General features: G+C 41.6%; 1 protein-coding gene across 5 annotated transcripts in view; it reads right to left on the reverse strand.

Moving 5' to 3' along the window:
- The window catches only part of REPS2 (RALBP1 associated Eps domain containing 2), a 104,250-nt gene that overhangs the window by 75,660 nt on the left and 3,233 nt on the right, over positions 1–25,357 (reverse strand). Inside the window, exon 1 of one of the 5 annotated variants that reach the window (XM_080377150.1) lies at positions 16,011–21,257. The exons of the other annotated variants lie outside the window; for them this stretch is intronic. The gene's annotated coding sequence lies outside the window, so the exon portion shown is untranslated. Of the gene's footprint in view, positions 1–16,010; positions 21,258–25,357 lie in introns of those variants that run through there. 5 annotated transcript variants of the gene reach the window in all.

The raw sequence follows: 25,357 nt of genomic DNA on the forward strand, positions 1-25,357 counted from the left end.
GGAGGCAGGATATAACTATCCACACTGGAATTTGGCCAGGGCTGGCACTGGGCCAGGCGAACTACACATCTGTTCCTAAAACTTTCATCTTCTAGAGGCTGAACTGAAAACAGTATCTAAACCTTACTACTACTACTGGGAGTGAATGGAGAGTTCCTCTTTAGTTCTAGTGGAAATGCTGCGTTTTGCACAAAAGCTGCACCAGCACCCTGTGAGAATGAAAATACAGGATGATTACAAGAACACGAAAGGACAACACTATTTTTATCAAGGACAGATTTTAGAGAAAGGTAGCGTACATATCCTTGGTTTTTTTAGCATTTTAGACCACTTCAGCAACAAAGCTGTTAATTATTTCAAGGAATACTTTATACAAGCAGCACATCCTTTAGCATATTTTCATCTTGAGAGTACATTACTACACTTACTATGAACTCCAATGTATTTCAATATGCTTATTTTTTTAAACCTATTCAAAACACTGTGTGTATATATATACACACACAAAACTGAAATTAAATGTAACTAGAAGCTCAGACGTAATAATCAAACCTTTGTAGAAAAGGTTTCTGCAATCTGTCCAAGCCTTTTTTATAAAAGGATGAACAGTCTCTCCATTGCTGCAGTCCAGATACAGACTGAAACACATATCCTGAGTTTAAAAAAAAACAACCTAATAAATGAAAACACTGAAATTTTATAATGGAGCATGAAGCCATTTATAACGCATGACTCCTCAAGCCTGCTTAAAAACACGTGACTGAATCTTACAGTTTGTTACTCATACTAAGAATCCTTACCCCACCTTTTGTCAAATTTCAGTCTCTCGGCAGCATGCTACACATTGAGAAACCAATGCTTGTTTTGGAAAAAAAAAAATCCCCACTGACTTGGGTTGAAGTGATTTTGTTTGTTGAAGTCAAAATTCAGTTTGAGTATTACTCACACAAAATTCCACTTCATTTTTATACACCATGTTGTTAGACAGGATTTACCTTATTACCTGAAGAAGCTTTGTTGAATTTGAAGAATTTGTTGAATTTGAAGAATTCTTTGTGGAGACTTCAATAAATAAGCTAGCTTATGAAGCTCAGCAGTACAAGTCTGTTTTCTTCTCATGTTAAAATACGGTCACAAAAAATCTTCGGTAGAAGTAACATAGTTGGTGAAAACACCTCCCCATCACCCATAAAGCAGCTTGCCTATCTCACCTAAGGTGCAAAAAAGTAACTTGAAACAGCTGAAAGCCACAGGCTTTATGCTTCACAGTAAGGAGATAACATCTCCTGTGGACACCACAACGTTTTATGAATAGACAATCAAAGCATCTTCTCAAAGAGACTCTTTTAGCACATAAGGAAAAACAACAGAAACAACTGCTACATAAATGCTAAAGTCAAACTACAAAGAGGAAAATGGGCAGAAAGATGTCTAATCTCCCTTACAAATGTATAAAAATTAACTGCTGTCAGAAGTCTCTTCCAATACTTCCACAGCCAAAGCTACGCAAAATATGGACCTTTTCAGTCAAATCTTTCTTTTTTCATGTTTAAAAAACTTAATTCTGCCCAAACATTGCTAGGGGTGAATCCCAGAAAACAAAGCTATTTTAGTTTGCCACCACCATCGAGAGGTCTACAGGACTGCCTGCAGACGGTACCCCAGTATGCTTCTGCTGCCTCTACCAACAGCTGCCTTATTATTTCCACATTTCTTTGCAACTACAAGGAAATACTTCAGGAGTTTCACTCTCAGATGCTATGCCAGGATAACTTTACGATCTGTTCCATTTGCAGGCATTTTCACAGCTGAAAGCATACCAAGAGCAACGAACAGCAAACCTCATGACAATTACTGTTATCTTTACGCATCCAGGCAAAAACATTTATTTACTTATTTTGGAAAGCAAACAGTATTTTCTCCTCATCAAGTGCACTTCTACTTGTTGATGGGACGCAACTCCTCCAGCCACCATCGCAGTCCTGGTGCACCAGTCACACACATCAGCCCAATTAGATGTAAATAAATTCTTCATCTCGGATCACAATCAAACATGGCACCTCGCTCGCCTTCCCTCTGCACGGGGACACGACACTCAGACGCTGAGCCCCACGGGCCACGATTTAACTCAGTACATCTGTGGGATGAAATTGATTGTAGATGACGAGATCAAACAGACAATACATAAAGCTGACTAGAAACTTTATAGAAAAACATCTAACGTTTATATTTTTACATTTCAGTGACAGCTCACACCATGACAGTACAAGGCCTATGAGGAAGTTCAGACTCTTCTGGCTTTGAAGTTTCTACGTAAACATTAATTTCTGCTGTTTGAGATCTAGTACACAGGCTTTTACACCAAATAATGAGGTCTGGGAAACCAAAAAGCCACAGGCAGCGATGGCTCAGACACGGTCACTCCAGCCGCTGGGACAGGCGGTGACCAAAACTCTCCTCTCAGCCTTCACCAGTATTTTACCTCATGTTGGCCAAGCTCTTCTGGCCATGGGCAGCAGTAGCACCGCTGACGGCAATCACGTTGAGCCATCCCTTAACACATCCTCCCACAGACCCTTAGAAAAATTCACGTCCAAAACTCAAGAGACACCCGCTTCTCCTTCCCGCGCCGCCAGCACTGCAGCCCTGCCGCAACGCCCCCGGCAGCGCAGGGGACAAGTGGCAGGGCAGCACCTGAAAGCACCTGCCCGTGCAGACCTCCCCCCTCCACAGGCACACGTCCCCTCGTCCCCTCGTGAGGCTTTTCAGCGCAGTCGGGAAAGCCCCTCACTTGGAGACACAGGGCTAAAGCAAACATCGCTCAAGCTTTGCTCTGAGCTTGGCTCAGCTTTCCCGTGATTTTTGGGATAAACCCTTCCAAGCGCAGGCAAGGTAACGGACTTCTTCCACTCACCGCTGAAGGAATCTTCAAAAACAAGCAGAGCTGCTGACCCTACACTGGGCTGAAACGTGACTTTTCTGCTGCCACGCTGAGCCGTGTGCGCAGGTTGCATGACTGCCATTAGCTCCGGCTACCCACGGGATCCCCGGCCACCCTGCTAAAAACCCAGTTGGCGCTGCCCTGGCTGGTTCCCAGGGAAGGTGGGCAGCTCCATGCCAGGGCAGGGGGACGGACAGGCTCCTGGAGCACCTCCCAGTGCTTCCACACACAGGGCATTCCCAGGGCACGCACCTGGGAAACATTCCCAGACCTCACCAAAATACAGCGACCCACACCCAACCTGTGACTGATCTGTAGCAGAGCTGGCTGGAAAAATAGAGCAGCAAAGTTATTAGCTGCAGGTTTCTGGATTTCACTGCAGAAAGCCTGGCACATGGATCAAAGCAGGATGGCCTCTCCCATACAAGACTGTTCCCAGAATAATTTTTCTACAAGACAAAACTCAAGTTAATCCCTCTGGATCTATTTGTTTTCAATGGGTCTTGGTTCCAGTAAAGAAAAATAAGAATAAAGCTTTTCTTATACATTGATGTCTAACATATGATTTATACCATCCACCTTTTACCACCAGATTTTTTTAACTCTGGCCAGTGCAATACAGATGAGCGCTTCAGCAACACCTTTACGCTTGCTTCCATTAGCCTTTCCTCTCCAATCTTTAATTAATGCTTAAAACAACCGTAAGACCCAAATACCATGATATGCAAATAATGCACCACTTAAGAATCACAGCTCTCTTGCAAAAATCTTCCATAGCACTACACAGAGATTAGTATCCAGGACTAACTTTTAGTAACATGAGTTTAAAGGTTCAGCAAACTATTCAGCAAAACAGAGTAGTTTTGCTAATTTTTTTTTAACCCAAAACCACTCCTAAAAATCAAATTCTGGACATTATAAAAGGAGACCAAAAGTCATACAGAATGCTTTAAATTATCTTTTCCGAAGTCCCAGAGGGAGCAATTGATGAAGCTTGTTTTCCAAGTCTTGGTAGCAGAGTGAAGATTTGTGCAATTTAAAATTAATTGACATGTTATTAGGAGCGCTGCACTCAACTGAAATGGACATGATCCACTGACAGAGAGGTAAGTCTGGAGTGAAATTCTGTAAAAGCATTTTCTAACCACCAGGTCGGAGGCAATTTGTGTGGAACAGCTGAGGCTGGCTCACTCTGGAAAGACAAAAGCCACTAATGGCGCACCCTATTTCTCAGCTATCACAGATGCTGCATGATCCATCACGCATCACTGCCACAGTGATTTCTGTTCAACCTTTCTCTCCCATCCTCAGACAAAGAGAACAATAGCATAATGTATGCTTGCAAAAGACTGTCAAAAATTGCTTTGGACTTCTAAGACTTCAATCAAATACCGAAAGTATCCCTGTAACAGCCCTTTCCCCACACCGGGTACCTGCTGCGCCACACCAGGGAACTGCACAGGCTCGCACAGCTGAGGGGAGCAACCCAATGGCTCAGATTTGCAATAGGTATGCAAATCCCCATTTAATTTCTAAACTCTTGGCACAACTTTCAACAAACATTTATGGCTCAAAAGAGCAAATAAGTAAGGGAGAACTTAATGCATTGGGCAGCGAAAAGACTGCTGATTTATTTGACTCTGAAGAGATGGGTAAAACAGAGAGTGATCTGTGCTTGCGATTGCATGCTGATTTCAGATCTCCAAAGGCACTAATGATCACTGCCGGAGACATACACCACTATCTGCCAAGCAAGAAGGAAATGTCCAATAAAACCTTAGCGATTTTCTTCTAGTAGTGGAAATCTCACACAATGATTTTAAGATTTTGCACCCTTTTCTACACAAAACACTACCACTGTTTCAAAAAATAATTCCTATGTCTGCACTCCCTCCTCCTACACATTCACAAGCAACATTTTGCCATTTTTGCACTATACAAATGAAGGCTTCTATCCCTGCCTTTCATTTCCACAGGCCAATTTTATAAGGATACGAGCATAGGTATTTATAATCCGGGTCTTACTTCACACAAGGTACATAAGCTAGCGCTTATCTTTAAGCCTGCAAGAAATCCTCCTGCAATCAAACGGCACAATTCACAAACCAAGCATCACCCGCGTTTGGATAATAACTGAAAACAGGGCGATAAATCTGCATTTGCGTTAGGAAGACAGCTCTGTGCTTCTCTTCACAAAGCCTGTTCTGCTGCAAACTAAGTATTTACAATCTGCTCTAATAATGAATATATTAAGCAACTATTTTGCATTGGTCCATCATTCAAGGAAAAGTTGCTCAGCAGATATGCACCGGGAAAGAGTGGCCATGTACCAGTTCCACCCACGGCTGTTGCTGAAACACCTTCTCCAGTTGTTGGCACAGTGACGTGGGCAAGAGGAGCTCACGACGTACTGGAAACATTAAATTATTCAGTTTCTCAATTCCTTGGTCTTAATGCACAACTAATAACATGCTTGCTTTAATATACCTTCATTATTAGGACAAAACACACAGCAAGCAAGGCATTTAAAAATATTAGCTGCAATGCTTTTATGACTCTTTCGCAGGACCTTCTGGAGTTAATCTAGAAAAACAAAAATACATCTGTACACATTACTACATACTCAAATTAAACAGGATTTGCAAAACTTTGTTGTGTGCAGCTTTTCTAAATATCTGTCCATTTTTAGCATTACTTTGCTTCAATATTGAAAATGAAGCCTGTGCACCAATGCAGTGAATGAACTACTTAGCAATCATTTTCCTTTTCAGTTGCTTCATTTTCTTTCTTGTTCTTTAACATTAGGAAGTTTTATATTTAGGCAGAAGTCTTTAGGCAAATTACTGCTTAACGTAAATGAAAGCTGGGTACCAAAAATGGAGCTTGTGTTGCATGCCAACTCCTGTCTTAAAGGCAGCTGCCTCTCTTCCTCCCCCTAACCCTGTGCCTTACGCTTTGCACAATTTCTGCACTAAATGAAACAGGAGTCCAGCAGAGCGAAGAGTTTATTGTGCAATTAAACCCTGCAACACATTCACAAAAGGGGGACAAAGTGCAGCAGTTTTAAGAAGAGCAAATCCACAGAGAACTTTTAGTAAGTGTATGTTCTAGTAAGCACATACTCTGTATAACCGAGCTAGAAATTCTTTTCTTCTTTAAGAGCTGTACAATCCAAAAGATTTCTCTCTCTCAGATTCACATTAACAGTCCCATACAAATTCACTAGGAAAGCTCATGGGCTGAAAACGCCTGAGTTTCTTTAACTGCTTTGTTAGTTTGGAGCCTAACTGAGAACAAGCAAAAGCATTAGTACTTCACAAATATATACTCTTTCCCCTATTTTCCTTGCCTAAACTATTTAAACTCCTAAGAGCGCAGAAACCACTTAAGCTTTTAATTCCCTCAGTGCTTTTGCACAGGAATCTGTTGGCTTAGTAGACTTACAACAACCACTTTGTTAAGCATGAGAAGCAAGATAACAAGGAAAGTCTTATTCCCAAGACTCCCCTTCACTCCAGTCCCACCTAACAAATACTGCCCTACCTACCTGGCTGCTGCCCGGCAAAAGTGCTGCAACAGAACGTGCCATCAACTTGGGATGTCTCAAGTTTATTTTACAGCGGGAAGTTAAGTTTCAGATGTTCTTATTATTGGCAGGTTATGGAAAGCTAGTTTATATAGAACAGAAAAATATTTAAATAAAACAGAAAACACATTATTGCTGCATTTCTCCATTTGAAATCTTTTGACTGTGGCTGAGTTTTATTTTGCTAATGAAACTAGGTCTTCAGTCAAAAAGCAGGAGTGCTTTATTCCACACGCGTGAATATTCAAAACAAATTTAGACTGCATTTCTTCACTGGATTTGGGGGGAGGCTAAGGGGAGGGAAGAAGAGCGGAGCTAAGATACTGCTTTTTCTTTTTTGTTTTACAAGTTGCTGGGGCTTGCATAGAGGCAGGGAAGAAACGCCAGTTTTATATCTGCTCTCCTGTATGACCCACCCACCAAGTAACCAAAAGAGTACCTCCATCAGCGACCTGCTTCTCACCACAGCTGTGGGCTCACTGCTAAGTATCAATGGGAGTTCTGCCCTTCAACTCCTTACCACACTGCCTAATAAAATGGTTCTGTAACACACGTACAAAGCACTTTCAGCCTCCAGAAAACAAGTGTTCAAGCAGAAGCTCAACACTTTTACCCACAAGTACTTTTTCTTCTGAAAACAAACCAGTCTGTATTTCGTAACACTGTGTATCTGAAAGGCTCTGAGTTTTTCTAGAAAATGCTACATCAAGGTGAAATGATTTTTCAAATACTCTATGCTACAATGCTAGTTCTGAATTAAAACAACTTGCCCGCTCTAACTAGTAACAAGAAAATTAAATACAGCACTGTGTGTTATACAATTTAAAAATGTAAAGTTCCTAATTCTCTGGAGAGTTTCTGGTGAGTACAAAATCTTACAATTTCGGGGGAGGGAGAAGAAGCCTCTTCTCAACATGTATGGCAGATACACTGCATAAACTTACTACGGTTTCAAAACCATGTTTGGGATTGGTGTCACAATTCTGAACCCCTGCACCGTATGTACTTCACTAGCATAAAGAAGGCATTTACTACTGAGTAAAAAATACAGCTTTAAAGAACTGTATGCCTGCAGATTCAGGCAATCTTGAGGTACATACAAAACCAGAATGATTTTAATTCTGAAAAATGATAGCATTATTTGCGAGAAAAAGATGACAAATTAACAGCGAGAAATATATAAATTCACTGTTTATTTGTGTCTTCCTATGCAAACAATCACAGAAAAATTGCAACAATTGCAAATGTTTTTCATATTTCTGAATCTGGAAGAATGAAAGGTACACGTAAACGAGTAATTTTCTAAAAGGTCATGGCTTTTCTTTAAGCAGAGTAATTTTTTCAAAAATAATGTTTTAAATGTTGTTCCCAAGTTGTTCATATTATTTCTGTGGTATTTTGCATGATTTTGCTGTTTAATGGAACATTTGCAATTGTTGCAATTTTTCTGCATTTTTTTCACAAGTCATGCAAAAATGATCCAATAAACTACAGTTCATAATGGAATATATTTGTATTCTGTACCTTTCTTTTTAATGTCACAATGTTTGGGCTCCATACCCTTGGCTCTCCCTGTTTTTAAGTCCCTCAGAACTGCTTTCATAATAGTAATTCTTATAACACAGAAAATCTTTGGGCCATACTCCAATATCAAAAGGAATTAATTCAAACTGAAAGAATACAAAACCCGTTATCCCTTTATAATAAGAAATTTTAATGACATCTATAATTGTACTTATTGCACATCAAGAGTACAAGTTTAATTTGAGCTGCATAATAATACAGATTTATTTATTTTTTCCAGCTTGCTAAAAAAGCTGGCAGCATTTCCACGGAGTATTAACCTTAAAAATCTTGACACTACCCACAGGAAATTGATTTTCTACAAAAACTTTGGAAAGGATTTTACTTGGATTCCTGCACAAGATATTTACAGTCCATTTAGGTCCAAACCTACAACGCAGCCCACAGATGAGAGCGCAGCATATAAAAGCCCAACACACTGAGTAAGTTGGCATTGAATGAAACTTTGAGAAGTCCCAGACGAGCAGAATGGAAGGTAACAAAACAAACAATTCAAGAGTTTAACATTTTTTCTAAGTCTCCTTACCAAGTGTTCTGTAATTAAATTCTTTTCATGGCAGTTGCCGATCTTCTAAGAGTCTTGACAGACATATAAGATGGCAACCATCCAACTCATCTTGCCCCTGTGAGCTTCATATATGGCTCATTTTTCAAGGAATGAATAAGAAACATTTCCTACTCAACAAGGTGTGTACTGTGAATTCATTCCCTTGGAAAGGAGCTACGTTTGCGGGGGGTAGTGCCTTTATTTTTTTTTTGGTGGTGGGGTTAGTTTTTATTTTAGTTGGGTTTGTATTTTTACAGAGTGGTACCAATATTTCCAATGATGGTCCTTTGAAAACTGGCCTCTGGTAAGAGGCCTTCTTTGGTCCACAGCCAAGGCTGGTTTCAGGGGCAAAGTGCATACGTGACTAAAAGAAGAAGCCACTAGCAGTAGGAACCATGTTTTTAAAACTAAAATTTAAAGGAAAGGCAAAAAGAAAAACCACGGGCAAACACACCATGCAAGGCACTCCACCATTTCAACACATCTATAGGAACTATAACTTTCAGCCTGCCTTGGCGGAAATGACGACGTCTTTATGAACAACAAAATCTTCATTAATTGTTTACAGATTAGCCCACTGAGACAAAGGGGTCTCAGGGCAAGCAACGACCCTGGACACAATCCACTGATGGACAGTAAAGATCCTGCAGCTGGTCAGAGCATTTTGGTATTGGGGGTTCTGGTCAGTGGCACCACCCAGGCCCGTGACCGGTCCATAAGGAAGACTTCTCCTGGCACCACAGTTTCCCAGTTCAAAATCATACCAGCGTGCCTCATGCACACGGAAGTCCCTGCTCAGAACCCAAAGGAAAGCCACAGTGAAAATCCCCCTTAAGAATCAGCACATACGGCTTTTATTATTACGTCTGGTACAACTGTTTGTACCGCTACCTACCTTACCAGCAAGTGCTACCTCAGGGTAAGAACAATTTTGTTTCATTTTTCCAAGACTCACTGCAAAAATTCCCGAACATGTAAAGGCGTTTGCAACGTTACACTACAAGCAGGTACAGTAACAGCTGGCTTGAAAAGGGAGAGGAATAACCTGTTCTTCCTATCATAGAATAGTTTGGGTTGGAAGGGATCATCTCTTTCCAAGCCCCCTGGCCATGGGCAGGGACACCTTCCACTAGACCAGGCTGCTCAAAGCCCCGTCCAGCCTGGCCTTGAACACTTCCAGGGATGGGGCATCCACAGGTCCTCTGGGCAGCCTGTTCCAGTGTCTTGCTACTCTCACAGGAAATAATTTCTTCTCAAAACCAATCTAAATCCATCCTCTTTCAGCTTAAAGCCCTTCCCTCTTGTCCTATTGCTATATGCCCTCGTAAAAAGTCTCTCTCCAGCTTTCTCGTAGGCACCCCTTAGGTCCTGGAAAGCTGCTAGAAGGACTCCCCAGAGCCTTGTCTTCTCCAGGCTGAACAAGCCCAGCTCTCTCAGCCTGTCTTCATAGCAGACGTGCTCCAGCCCTCTGATCATCTTCGTGGCCCTCCTCTGAACTCACTCCAACAGGTCCACGTCCTCTATATGTTGGGAGCTCCAGAGCTGAACGCAGTGCTCCAGGTTGGGTCTCACCAGAGTGGAGTAGAGGGGGAGAACCTCCTCCCTTGACCTGCTGGTCAGGCTTCCTTTGGTGCAGACCAAGATGCGGTTGGCTTTCTGGGCTGCAGGCGCACATTGTTGGGCTGTGCTGAACTTTCTGTTTGACAGCACCCGCAGGTCTTTCTTCTCAGGGCTGCTCTCAATCCGCTCTGCACCCAGCCTGTATTTGTGCTTGGGATGGCCCCGACCCTCGCGCAGGACCTTGCACTTGTTGAACTTCATGAGGTCTGCACAGCACCACCTTTCAAGCCTGTCAGGGTTCCTCTGGATGGCATCTCTTCCCTCCAGCGTGTTGACCACACCACACCACACAGCTTGGTGTCGCTGGCAGACGTGCTGAGGGTGCACTCGATCCCGCTGTCTGTGTCACTGACAAAGATGTTAAACAGTGCCGGTCCCAACACGGGTCCCCGAGGAACGCCACTCGTCACCCGTCTCCACTTTGACATTGAGCCATCGACGGCAACTCTTTGAGTGTGACCATCCAGCCAATTCCTTATCCATGAAGTGGTCCATCCATCAAATCCATGTCTCTCCAGAGACAAGGATGTTGTGCAGGGCAGTGTTAAATGCTTTGCACAAGTCCAGGTAGATGATGCTCTTCCCTTAATCACCAACGCTGCAACTCACTTGTAGAAGGCCACCAAATTTGTGAGGCACCATTTGCCCTTAATGAAGCCATGCTGGCTGTCACCAATATCACCTCCTTATTTTCCATGGGCCTTAGCACAGGATCTGCTCCATGATCTTGCTGGACACAGAGGTGAGACTGATTTGCCTGCAGTTATCCAGGTTTTCCTTATTACCCTTTTCACCAATGGGGTTATGTTTCCCTCCTTCCAGGGCTGCCACAGCTTCTCAAATACGATGGAGAATGGCTTAGCCACTTCATCTGCCATTTCCCTCAGGACCTGCAGATGCATCTCATCAGGTCCCATGGACTTGTGCACCTTCAGGTTCCTTAGATGGTCTTGAACCTGATCTTCTCCCAGTCCTATCCCTTGTAGACAGGCCGTAAACAACCTAAGGCTTAAAAGCAACTTTCTTAAATCTAAAGATAAGGCGGCACTGGAGTATGTTGCCTATAGAAGTTACAGAGTTACCACCAGGGATTAACAAATTGCCCAATACCATAAAAATGGGATTTTGCTGTGGCCAGCACATGGCATCTAGGCATGGTCCAAGGTCCTTTCCATGCCTGTAAACAATCCAGCCTCCTATAAAGATGAGGCTGATGTGATCACACCACACCAAACCCTCTCCCCAATACTTTTCATAGCCCATTAGCTTTGTTGTCCATTTGGTTTAAAAGAAGGGCAGAGGTGTCAGTGAAATGCATTTCTCAGCCTCTGATTTTAATGGGTCCTACCAGTACTGCTGACATGGCTCAATCACTTCTCCATGCTGACTCAGCTACCAGGTAGCTAGTCAGGGCATGGGTTTTTTCTGAACCAGTTAATGTTTATGCTACCAGTGGACCATGAAAAGTGCTACGCAGTGCTCATGCTGCCACTTGCCTTTTTTTTTTTTTTTTTTTTTATGACAAAGGCAGTGTGCAAGGCCAGGAGTGAGGCAGGGATGGCAGCACTCAGGCAGCTCTTAGGACAAGGGTCTTAACTACCCTAAGACAAGACCGTGTCCACTGGTCCATACCTCAGTTGCCGTTTCATGGAAAAACTACAGAAACATCATTAATTTCGAGTGGCACCCAATAGATACAAAAATCTCAGACGTGCTTACCTGCTTTGCTGATTATCCTTTCTTTTATTCCCTACCACTCCTTGAAGAGTAAAAATAACAAAGTCCCATTTCACTGTGCAGCCTCTCTTGACGATGATCAAACTGTGTTCCTTTTGGATATTAAAGGGGTCCATAATCACTCCAGACTGGTGCTCCTCCCCACCAGTTTTGCGCTCTGCAAGCAGCGGAATCAGTAGCAAAGCAAAGAGCACAGAAATGTCCAGACCTAGCTGACCAGGGCTACAGGGATGAAGGTATGTATGGCCTATTGCTTGTGTCCTGCTTCTCAGCAGAAGCTCTTCCCTAGTGTTTTCATAACATGCATGAAGCTCTCTCTAGACCGGGCAAGCCTGTTTAACACAAGTACATAGGATTTCACATCCTGTGAAATTATTTTGCATTTCAAATTGTCTTTCAAACAAACAGCGTCACATTTTGTGTAGCTTAAGCCCCCAAACACATTTACAAAGTCAAAAGGTACATGGTCAAGCAAAGTTTGACTCATGATTAGATAACATTACATAATTTTTTCCAAGATTTAATATCAGCAGAAAGACTTCTGCAATGAGATGAATGGTGGTGTTTGTTATTTTTAAATTCCACTGTAAATAGCTGCACAGTTTTTGTACAAGAAGGTCTTTCCTTGCAATGTTTACACTTAAACATTTCTCTAATGAAAGTTTGAAAATAGGGCACATTTTCCTTCCAAATTGAGCAAAACAGACAGCAGAGACATAGTAAGAAATAAGGAAACTGTATTATTCATTTTTTTTCTCATAATAAAGACCACTGAATTTTGTAAAGATAAATATTCATAGAAACCTGTAAACACTTTCAAAAGGTTACATGACACTCTTCATTTAAGAATGAAATAGATATGGAGATAATTAATGAAATATATCCACGGCAAGAAAAATAATTTGTGTTAAGACACAACCTTGCTGTAAAGGAGAATCAGGCAGGCAGGAGAACCTCCTGCACGCCAGCGCAATGAGGGCAGCTCCTGCACCACCAGCAGTGAAACTGCCTGAAGAGAAAGCACTGCTAAATGATCTAGACTTGTTAGACATGGCTGAAGAAATTAATGCTTCCTTTCACAATGAGCAATGAAGTTGGGTATTTAATTTAGAAGCAGCTATCAACTACAACATGCTGAGCTGGCACATTGTACGCGAGGAGCTCACCTGCTTGTTATGCCATGTATAACTCATCTATTCATCTGAATCCCCAACACGAGACATCACTGGGGGTCACAAGGAACCTAAGCCTAAGTACAATGTAAGAAAAGAAAAAAAAAAAGGAACAGGCATGTTCTATCCAGCTCCCAGGCAGACACCAGTCACAAAGGCTGGAAACAGTAGGAGAAAGTACTGGCACAAAAGGAGCAAAAACAGTGCTGGCACATTGTCTTCAGCTTCCCGAGGAGTTAGAGGGAATTTATTGGACACACACAGACAGCTCCCAAAGCGTTGCAGCAATCAAATTTGGGCTGCAGCTACCTGCAGGTGTGCAGGTGCAGGCCACCTTGCAAAGCACTGCATGAGCAAGGAGTACATGCAAACAAAATGCCTAGCAAACCCTTAAGGGACTACATTAAACCTCTCAATGGCAATGGCATATTTACTAGCCATATAAATGAGACTCCATCTCCAATGCATCAATATCGAAGGACTTGCATTTTTCTTAATGCCAGAAAACTAAGGAAACCAAGGAAGCAACAGGATTCAGCTCTAGTTTCAAGGAAATTTTCTCACAGCAATCCATTTTCTGCAAGACGTACGATTAAAAAAAAGAAGTCTCAAGTAGAGCTCACAAAAAGAGCAAGAACACATCCCTTCCGTTTCTCTTCCCACTATTTATTTATTTCCTGGCAGATGCAGAGAAGTGCTGAACCAGCAGCTGTCTTGGCTGGTGGAAGTTGCCAGCTGGAAACAAGGGGAACAAAGAGCAACGCAGGTGGAGCCGCGTGGGAAGAGAGCAGGGGGAAGATGGGGGGGCAAAGAGGAGCACAAAAATAGTGACACTGAGCAGACACAGAGAAACTCGCTCTCTTTTTGCTCCTCTCTGCTTACTGTCACAGTAATATTTGAAACACTATTGTGCAGCCATCTTGTATCTCATGCCCACACCACTATTTGGAACCATAGAATCGTTTCGGTTAGAAAAGACCTTTAAGATCACTGAGTCCAGCTGCTAACTGGGCATTGCCAAGTCCACCACTAAATCATGTCCCTGAGCAAGGCATATATACATCTTTTAAATACCTCCAGGGATAGTGACTCAACCACTTCCCTGGGCAGCTCACATTGCTTCTAAGAAGTTGCCTCTGAGCAGCAAAACCGACAAATCCCAATTTTCTCTGGACACTTGCCTTGAGGTGACATTCCTCTATGGATTTTTTCATTTTTAACATGGGCTGAATTCACTTAGGGACCTTTCTCTCAGCAGGAAAATTAATAGGGTTTTCTTTTACCCCATGACTTAGGTCCTTCAGATAACTCTTAGGAACTCTTCAAAGTCTCTCAATTTTCTTGAAATTTTATTTCAGTAGTTAAATTCAGAACTTATTACCCGGCTGAATTAACAGCATCATTGCACAAGCCTCATTTCTTTCGAAAACCAGGCCAAAAAACCCGCCAACCCATGACATGGAAAACTGGCAAAGTTTAGATTACATTAAGAAAGACCAAGTGGAATAAGCAGTAGTAAAGGAGACCATCTCATTTGTGTGCTGAAACCGCACAGCTATGTAGGAAATGGCAAGACCTTTCAGGAACATGAACTTGTGGTTAGCCATAGAACAATAACAAAAAGATCATTAGTTGGTAGGTGACTCCCAGCAGGAGACGAAACCTTGCACTGCATAAAGAGCAGAGTGGTATGTCAAGCAAGCCCCTAACGGGGAACCAGAGGGAGGATGCCTTCCTGCAGTGTACATTACACACGCAGAAACTCACAAGTGTCCTCAGCCGTTTGACTGCTTAATGGTTAGTAAGACTGACGAGTGTTCACACAAAGGTGTAACTAGCTTTCATATTCTGCTTGCAACCTTAATCATAAATGAGCTACTGCTGCCATGGAGGTGTAAACTGAGCACTTCTATTGTAAATGAGTACTTCTGGCATTACACTTGCAGCGGTTCTCCCAGACCCATGGAAAGGCTAACGCAACAGAGAGCAAGCATATCATAACAAGGTACCAAAAGCATGGCACGCAAACTTCTAACAGAATTGAAACATCAGCAGTAAACCAAAACAAACATTTTGTATTTCCCAAGACTGAAAAGTTATTTTAGGTTAAAAAATCTTAAGCATTAAGTTGGGGAAGCAGTTCGTCGCGACAACGTGTATTAGCTTACAGTTCAAACCCACCTTTGCTTGAACTACACAACGCCAGTACACTTCTTTCAATTACAAAATATAGCCCTGGCCATCTTACAGCAATGACGAACTGGTTTCGAAATGGCTTAATGCTCTTCTACAAATGAAAATTGCTATACAAGGTTGCTTGCAAAATGTATTGTCTTACAATAGCCATAAGGAAGCAAAGCAAAATTTCAAATATTTGGAGTTTGTGCAAATAATTTCACTGCTCCAAACAAACCAAGCTCTTCTCTGTGCTCTCTAGAGTCACATAGACTGCTGTGGATGCTGTAGAAATGCTGTTCTGAGTAAATGCCAGTTTGACCATAGGATAGTCCTGCAACTATCTAAGGCACTATAAGTTACCAGAATTCTCCACACGGAAGGGAATCGGGAACATGGAAAAGTAGATACCACTAGTCATCCACTTCTTAAATGTACTGCACATCTACAGCCCTCGACACATTGCTCCCCTTTATCAAAATGTCACCTAACACTCTTATTTTGAAATTTAACTTACCCTGAATGACCAAGTTACTAGAAGGACAACCCAAGTGTCTAAGTAATAATTTGGTTGTTACTAGTATCTGCATTTTGATATTGCCAAATAATTTAAGCTATATAGTGAGAATAAAAGATTCACAAACTTACCCTCTACTTTTGCCCTTTTGGATGTTTTCCCTATTCAGATGTATTTACTTTAAGATCTGTCCTTCAGGATCTGAACAGAGGGCCTTCACTCCAGTTCCAGAGTGCCCTGTTTTGTTGCACGGCTTAAATTCAGCAGTTACACTAAAATGAAGTTCCTTGTTAGACTTAATTTAAAGCTCCTACCTCTTGCACACTTCCCTGACATCAAATATATGCATGGTAAACAACACAGTCTAAAAACAGCTAATGAGTATTTCCTAAGGGAAAATATTCCTTTGGAGAATATCCTCTTCAAGGACAGTCCTGATTTAGGTTAGATCAAATAAGATATAATTACTACAATATAGCGGGGGGGGGGGGGGGGGGGGGGCGGGGAGAAACATGACAGCAGGGGGAGAGAGAGAAAAAATAAGGGACAGATAACTCAGTGTAAATAACATTAAGAATTATTTTCCTGCTGACCTCAGCACTGCCCAGTACTGCTCATTCTTTTCCTGAAACAGTATTTGCTCTGGCCAGTGAACCCTGGACCTGTCATGCTGTGAGGTACCAGGTGCAGTAACACCATCACCCCCAGGCTCCCCATCCTGGTTCCTTCCTCTCACAACACCCAAAACATGTTTTGACAGGCACCACTTCACAGCTGTATTATAAGTATACTGTATCCCCAGAATAATATTTTAATGATGTTTTTAAAAAAGCCCACAGTTAAGTGAGGGTAGCAGTACATTACAACGTAAGTGCAAAAACCCCCAAGCATGCTATGCTACAGTGGTACACCTCCATCACACACCAGGTGCAGAAAACAAGAGCGCTGAGGCTCTCCTCATTTCCAACTTTGGTGGCATCTCATGCAAAACTCAACATAAAAACCAGTTACGATCTTTGCTCTGTAGTATTTTTTTGTGCGTTTTATTTTGGGGACATTTTCAGGGTGGTTTGGTTTGGGTTGTTTGTTTGGGTTTTTTTTGCTATTGACAGGCTTTTCATTGAAACTATTCAAGGACTCTGTAGGAAGCATCAGACATCAGCCTAACTTCAAACCTTACACTATCCCTTTTTAAAGGTTACCAGGTTCTAGCCTGTTTCACCTTCTATGTGCAGCAGACATTTATATCTATAACCTGCTAAACACTATGGTATCTAGAGCAATAATAAAAAACAGAAACAAGCAGCTTCCTGGTTCCTGTCTTTTATTATTCAACAACAGAGAACAGCAGTTAATGACATAATTGGGATTTATTTATTTTTGCCTTCTGATCTTCTCCCAAACCAGACATCCTCCAATACACACACTGACCACCTGGCTGACTCTTTCAAGCTTCTCCAACCTCTTTCGCAACCACTGCTTGTAATGAGAGTCACTGCTGTCCTGCTTCTGCTACCTCCCAGCTCCCTCATCCTCTGGTAAGGTCTCTACTTGTCTTGCGTTCTCATAATAGGAGAACAGTTTTAGCCTATCTGTTCTTTATGCTTCCTATTAGAACCATAAAGGAACCCATGTAAGTACCAGAAGCACAAAAAGCTGCTGGGAGGCACAAATGTTGCAGCTACCAAACCCAAGAAAGGAACCCGGCCAGTGACCTTGAAGTTAGCCCACAACGACCTACAGAACCGTACCAGCACTTTGGAACAGCCTTGTATTCAGTTTCTTCCTCTTACTCTGTGTAAGAAGGGAATTACTGTGGTTTGGGTCCAAAGGAAAATTTTCAGGACCTCTTTTTACCATTAATACTGAATTCAGAGTTTATGGAAGAGAAGAATAGACAGGCAGGACATAGGGGATATGTCCACATAGCTAAACAGGAGAACATTTCTAGCAGCCACAATTAAGTAGGTCTTCCATAACTCCCAACAATGATAGAAAAACTCATTCTTCAGAAATTTAAACATCTGCTGCTCACTTCTCAGAATGAGAATCAATTATGGACAGCTCTGCATGGCAGATCTGACCCTTGGTGTCTCCCAGTCCTCATTCTGAAAGCAGTGGCAAAAAGTGCTTCAAGCTAGTAAAACTCACCAGTTAGTACCCAAGAAGTGACAAACACCACACACAGAAGCCCTGACAAATCCTCCCCAGCTAGCTGGCAGCCACCAGATCTAGTCATCCTGAACTAGACTAACTGAAAATACTGCAAAACCTTGAGGCTTTTTCCTGAAAAAACACAAACATTCAGATTCCAACGAGCCTTTCAAATTTCTGCCAGGAAACTGAGTATTTTGTTCCAGGGTGCCTTAATACAAAGGTACCACAGAGTTTTGTGGAAGTTGTGGTTTTGATGTTTCACACCCCTGCATTTCCTCAGCAGATGACATTTCTGAGGCACCACAGCCTCCCTCCTGAACAAGCTGCCTGGCCACCATCACTGCGTAACAGCAGAATTAGTCTAATGAACAGAAAGGAACAAGGGATGGTGTACACCAACAACCTCTTTCCCAAAATTCATTTAAGATGTCATAGTGCTTTAACACCCAAACAGATCAAAACAAGAAGTGTTTTGATGTAGCTCAATAAATGATAGGTTTTGAAACATTTTCAAAGCAATTTCTCTGGTGAACATTTCTGACAGTTAACTTTGCCTTAGAAGACCAGAAGTACTTCTGGTTATTTCCCATAAAAATGTAATTCTGGACATTGTTCCACTTTGCAGACAAACTGAGACCCTACTAAAAACAGAAGAAAACAGAGACTGTGACACAAGATGTGTTTTTGCCACAAACAGAAATCTCTTACAGAATTATCCCTCATTTCAAAGGAATTTTTTTCTAAAATGAGCTTCTTTCTTCAGTAGTTCCTGTGCTGTGATTTTCTAGACTAGCTACCCCGTAAAAAAAGTTGATGCTTGCTATACCCATCCTATTTTATCACATTTCACACATTTCCTAAGTTCATTTCCCTAGCACTCATAACTACAGCAGGTACTTTTAAAGGCAACACAGAAAACACTCAAAACATTATCTTCTACAATCGTGCAGTTATCTTAATCAGTATCACAAATTAAAATCCTTCTTGAGTTATGAATTATTTTTGTAAGACTGAAGAGCTATCAAAAGACCACTGTATATGCTGTGTGTAAAGGACCTGCCCTTCCCTGATCTTACACTCCATTTACCTCTAGTTTGAATCAACACATCACTTAGAAAAGCAGCTTAAAATTTTCTCTTCCACATCACTAAACAAAACCCTAAAATTATGCTTGCACCTTATGTGTTGAAATGCGTCATTCAGTCAGTGATAACCTACTTGTTTGCATCTAAACCAAGCATTCGTCCTCAATTCAGCTAAAGAACACAGGACTTCAAAACAGCAACATCAGACAGTCAAAGACAACATCATCTCCAGTGCCCATGCACAGTATGCCAGCATTTTATAGCACATTTTATATCACGACTTGTATTTGCATTTCTGTCTGTACATAATAAAAGTAGCCTACGGCTATTAAAACAAAGATGTTCTTATAAAAGCAGCAATTATTCAGAGGAGGAAGGAAAGTAAAAAAATAAAATTAAATAAATACATATATCACACTGGGTTCATTTTTCCACCCTCTCCATTTATTTTCATTTCTGGCATTTGAAACCTCCCAGTACTTCACCTTTTACTGCTCCACTGCTGTTACTGTTGGTAACAAATTAATTCTGACAGTGTTTGTCAGCCCATAGCATTCATCCAGTTTTGCAAGTGATTATAGACACATTGTTTTATTCTGAAAGACCATCATCTTGGATTCCATAGGACATCAATGTGTAAATTATGCCAGAAGTAAATAATGCATGAAATGTGAAATGTTACCTATGCCAAAGCGGATCTAATGTTTCTTGGTGTGGAAAAAGACTTTAAAAAGAAAAAGGATTTTTTAAAAAAAAAAAGTAAACTGATTTGAAAGGCTCATGCCAAAAAAGACTTGAAATTTATAATAACAATAATAAAGTAATGGCACAGACATTTACTATTGACAGTAGAATTCAGCTTCATGACTCATACTGTAGTGAGCAAGCAGACACCATGGGCCACGTTCAAACAGCTTAAATTCAAACTGAGCCAAGTGTTTCCCATTAGCCAACTCTAAATTTTCAGTGCTACTAAGCCAGTGGTAATTACAAGGTCTGAATCCAGGGTTTCAAGTATGGCCCTACTCAAAGGAGTAGCTCCCCACCACCTCCTGTCAGAGAAGAACATCAACCGAGGTGCACGCTGAGATTGCAGGACTATGCAGATGCAAGGGTAAGAGAACAGAAGAACCATTTGCAGCCTTCTTGGATGGGGGAAGACTGCTCAGGACAGAAAACAAAACAAACACAGCAATCAAAAATAAAGAAGCAGAAGAAAAAGCTGAAGACCTGCTTTGGTTGTCAGGCTACCTGAAGTTTCTCAAAACCTTCTGTTGTTGTTACAGACATCTGCCAACCGTGCTGCTGTAAGTGGGGCACTCAGCAACTCCTGTTGGTTAGGAAGGCCTCTGAATGACTCATCCAGGTACAAGAGAGGACTTAACAGGCAGCACGTAACCTTGGGGTCCTTTCAAACCAGCCCAGTCCCAGCCGGAGCGAGCCCACCAGCACAGCGCAGGCGTGCTCCGCACGGAGGGACAGCCTGCTGCGGGGACGCTCCTCACAGAGGGCTCCTTCAGCGCTGCTCTCCACACGTACCACCCGCCGTCTAGGGCAACTGGCAGCACAAAGCATCTCAACCTTCACGTTTGCAAGGCAGGTTCGTGGGAGAAATAAGCTATTTAAAACATTATTTAAGTCTAAAGAGATAAGACCCTAATTTGATATTTTTCTAGATAAAGATCTGCCTCGCCATCATCAAAACAAGGGTTTGTAGTTTTTTCTAAACAAATATGGGTAACATTTCTGTTTTTACCAACAAGTAATATTTTAAAACATATTTAAACAAGCACATAGCTTAAGATACAGCTTAAATTCTTATTTTTTAAGATATTAAATAAGATTTACTTGTGTAGGTACATGTGATATACGCAAAGTAAGTTTTGATGAAAACTTAATTTAAAAATACACAGACCATCGGCTAGAAAATGAAACCCACACTTATGTACACAAACATCTGGAAGTTGACAAAAACACATTTTGTCTTTTAAACACTTTAGTAAATAAACTATAATTTGCAGTTAGTTATTTAGCTGATTATTTCTGGTCACTGTGTCCTACCAGATCACAGAACTAACGGGTCTCATCCCACCACATCTTTCCACCTCATCATTGTAGCTAAACTGCAAAGGGGGGGGGGGGGGTGGGGGGGGTGGGGAGAAGCCCTTCCCAACCAAGTTCTCAATTTTCTCCATTTTATTCACTGGTCACCAAATAACGCTGCTGAACACACTTGAAAAAGAAAATATTCCCTCTGTTCAGGAAGAGGGGATTACTATTTCTCCACAGTTGGTTTTCTACTGCAGCACCCTCTTCTAGTTAATTATCCACTAACTCAGATGTTGAGCTGTCTGACTGCCTTCAAAAGTTGAACTACCACATATTGCTCATTAATGTTTTATTTTACCATACTGCTGGCATGTTTAGATGCTAATACATCAAAGAATATTGCTTTACAAATATTATATCAAATGTATTCCTCAATTCATAATATTGTAAATTTAAATAGGTTATTTATCCTGATCCCTCGTCACAGAAATACTTGTTACATCTTTCATGAATCTATCCTGGCTAAGTTTTTCAGCTCAGCTAAATTCATGTTTTCAGAGTTTAGATCAACACTTTTTTGTGGGGGGTGTCTGTGCTAGATTCACCCACTGAGGTAACTGAACTCTGCGTACAACACCTCCTTTGCAAAACAGATTGTGGACAGTATCAATCAATCTGTATATAAATATCACAACAGTGATAGCATATTGCTATCATATTTTTGCGATATTTATATACAGACTGACTGATAAATGCACAAGTAAAAGAGGTTATACTCAACTGTTTGCTGAACCCACTGCACTTGCCTAAGTACTGTGACAAAACAACTTATTTAAAAAAGAAAAAAATATATATAAAAAACCCCCACCAGTCGTCTTCATCTCATCCCTGCTTCATACTGCAGCATCCTCTCTTAAAGAGAGCTGCTTTCATCCCAATGGATCCTTGTAGAGTTATTTTAAATCACTGGCACAGCAAAGCATTATTTTATTGGAAAATAAAACAATCAATTCATACTTGGTTGTTATGAGGGTTAATTACTGAAAGATGCAGGCCTTGATCAGACTGATTCTGACCATCCCAAGCAGGTCTGGGAGTCTCTGGTTTTACAGCGTGATTTGAAACACACTTGGGAAGGAACAGCTTCTACGTATCTTCCACTGTGTATGTTGACACCAAGGCACTCAAAAACTACTGATCTTTTAGGTAGTGACTACTAAATGATAGTTTAAATGATACGCAATAGTTTAAAGATGTACAAAGACCTGATTTTTTTTTTTTTAATGGAATATATCATCAAGATACATCCAGGTGAAGTTTTACCCTTTACCTTGTTATAATACTACTACTGTGGTTTTTACATCTGGATTTTGCATGTTCCTACTTATGCAAAAACAAGTTTGCTTGTGACTCTAGAAAGCCAATGACAATTCGGGGACTGTGGACAGAAGTACTGATATCAAAATGTCAGTTTTTCTTTTTCTTGCTGTACCGCTTACATAAAGTTGTACTCCCCTTTTATTTCTTCCTTACTCAAAGATGTCAGTAGGATGTTAACTTCTCTGTTACATCACCTTTTGATGGACCCGCTGTTAGTCAGTCAGTTAAATCCCAATGCCACCACTAGCATAATGCCAAATTCTGTCAAGGGGTACAACAGAGTGAATTTTATCTTTTTTAAAGTAACAGTAAGTCCAGACTTTCCTCACTCAAAAAGCTCATTTTTTAACTGCCACAGTTGTTGTTCTTTTCCGCCTGTTTGAAGCAGACAGTTAATCCCACCCCAGCTATCATGCAGGTAGTAATTTATGCTTATGGAATTTAAAAAAAACACGTTACAGAAAAGCCAACCCTCATGGGCATCTTTCCAAAGAAAGACCGACTTAGCAACTTTTTTTTTAATTCTATTCACACTTCTGCTTTTTGAACATAAAAATACAGTTAAACTGTAGAGTTACAACAATAGAGACAAGTCATGATAAATACAGATTAGCTCACAAAGCCTGTGGAAGAAAGGCAAGATCATTGGTCTGTGCTCCTACTCACACAGAGCTGGAACGAGAGTCCCAGCTAAAAAAATGCAGCGTCTGTGCACTCCCGCATCACACAATTAATACTTGTCATCCTTGGAGCTCAAAATAAGGCAGTGTGTTCATCTGCAGAGGAAAGACTGCATTTTCTTAAGAAAACTGGATCTCTGTGCTGACAGCGCAAGTCCACAAATAGGATTAAGGTTTATAAAACTGGGAATTAAAGATACCATCAGACAACCAAGTGAGAATGAATCAAGTAAGTCCCAACCTAATAAGAGATAAGCATTTTACTGTAAATCTTGAGTCTAACCCTGCTCCCTAATTTCTTAGGCCAAACTCTTCAGAGACCACAGTAACACCAACAAACAGTAGAACTAGCACAGGTACCTCACCTTTGCTGATCAGGGGGCAATGACTCTACAAAGCACTATTTTATCTGGAAGCGATGCAGACATCAGCCCACCAGCACTCGGCACCTGTAACAAATGCACTTTGGGGTCCCAGACCCAAGGAGCGGAGGCTGTACTCGCCGGCAGCCAGCTTCAAAACAGGGTCAAAAATGGCTTGCCCAAAATGAGACAAGGCACCCCATCCACCGTCAACACTTGTGGCACAGTGGTTAGCATGGAGTATTGACATTCCGAACAGTGAGGGAGCACAACCAAGCCGATTTCTCCAAAAAGGCCAGAAACCCCAGAGTTTGCCCTTGCGGCAGGCACACAAACCTGTTGCTGTCATCTACTGATGGCCATCAATGATGCCTCCTGCCCCGAGATGCAGTCACTCCTTCATTCCTCCTAACTGCTAGCATACCTCTGCCTGCCTTCTTCCCTCTTAAGAAGTGTTATCAAAATTGATGTAGCAAAGTACGCTGTGGGACCACCTTTGCTTCAGCAACAGTGGCTTCAAAACATTCTTTTTTCTTTGCACAAATTCAGTTCTTTTTCTGTTTATTATGAGCCAAAGCATAGGGAACACCATTTTCAACTTGACCAACATGGGTAAATATAAATCCAGCTGATGCTATCACATTTCTTCTATTTCTGACAGTCTACACAACCACACGGCACGTGACTAGTCTGCTTCTTCCTCCTTTGACATAAATATTAAAAAAATAATAACAGTCCTAGCACAGATCTTTCAGGCAAGAGATTATAGACATTTTACAGAGTTACTTTAAAAGCCCCTGGCAAAAAATTGGCCACAGGCTTTGCGCAAGTCTAAATAAAATCTTAATGGTTCTGCCTTTCTTCGACTAGCCATATAGTGTGGTTACTTTCAGTACACGGGGGAGGTATGATTACACAGTCTGCAAAAACCACACTGTCCTGTCCCTGTCATGCCCTTCTCCATCCTGTAAAGCGTCTGAAATTTTTCATTTCAGTGCTAACTTTAACCATTTTTCCAGAACTAAGACCACTTGCCGAGTTCATTCTTCAGTCCCTTCTTTAAGGAAAGTTAAATAAGGTACAGCCTCTGCTGTACCCTACTGCCCAGCACAAGAGCTGGCTTTGGTGAGCCTGGGTGTAACGAACCTGTGTTCAATCGCTTCACTCGTAGCAAGCCCTGGGACTCTCGGGTGCACACCATCTGTTCCTACTGACCCGCTGCTCTTGGATTTTTTCCACTCATTCCAGCATTTCCTCTTCTGGCACATGCTCGCACATTCCCTACCTGCTCTCCGTTACCTAGCCTCTTTCTTCTAAATAAAACTCTTGGATCAAGCCAACTAACATTTAAACTAAACAAAACCCTTGCCTGTCCGCTGTTTGGGAGCGCACATCACTGCTTTTCCTACAGGAACTGACATATTCAACAGCACTGCTCCAGCTGGGATGCACCCACATGGGTTTTGTCTAGATCGCATGCCCTGCCATTAGAGTTAAGGAAGGTGGAAGGAGATTTCCCCATGAGGCTTGTGAGCATCCTCCTGATCAACAAGAAATCTCAATCAAAGACTGTATAAGGCTCCTTTCCCAAAGGTTTAACCCACTTACTACACAAGTACAAATGCCTGAAGATAAGAGCACAGGTTCAGGACTTTGCCATGGCACAAGATGCCAGTTCTGGAAGCATACTGATCTGTAAAACTGCTCCTCAAGGAATACCTTGAGAATAAAACGCTGTAAACTGTACATTGCTTACAAAATGGTC

This window comes from Falco punctatus, assembly GCF_963210335.1.
Source record: "Falco punctatus genome assembly, chromosome: 2".
NCBI classification, from domain to species: Eukaryota; Metazoa; Chordata; class Aves; order Falconiformes; family Falconidae; genus Falco; species Falco punctatus.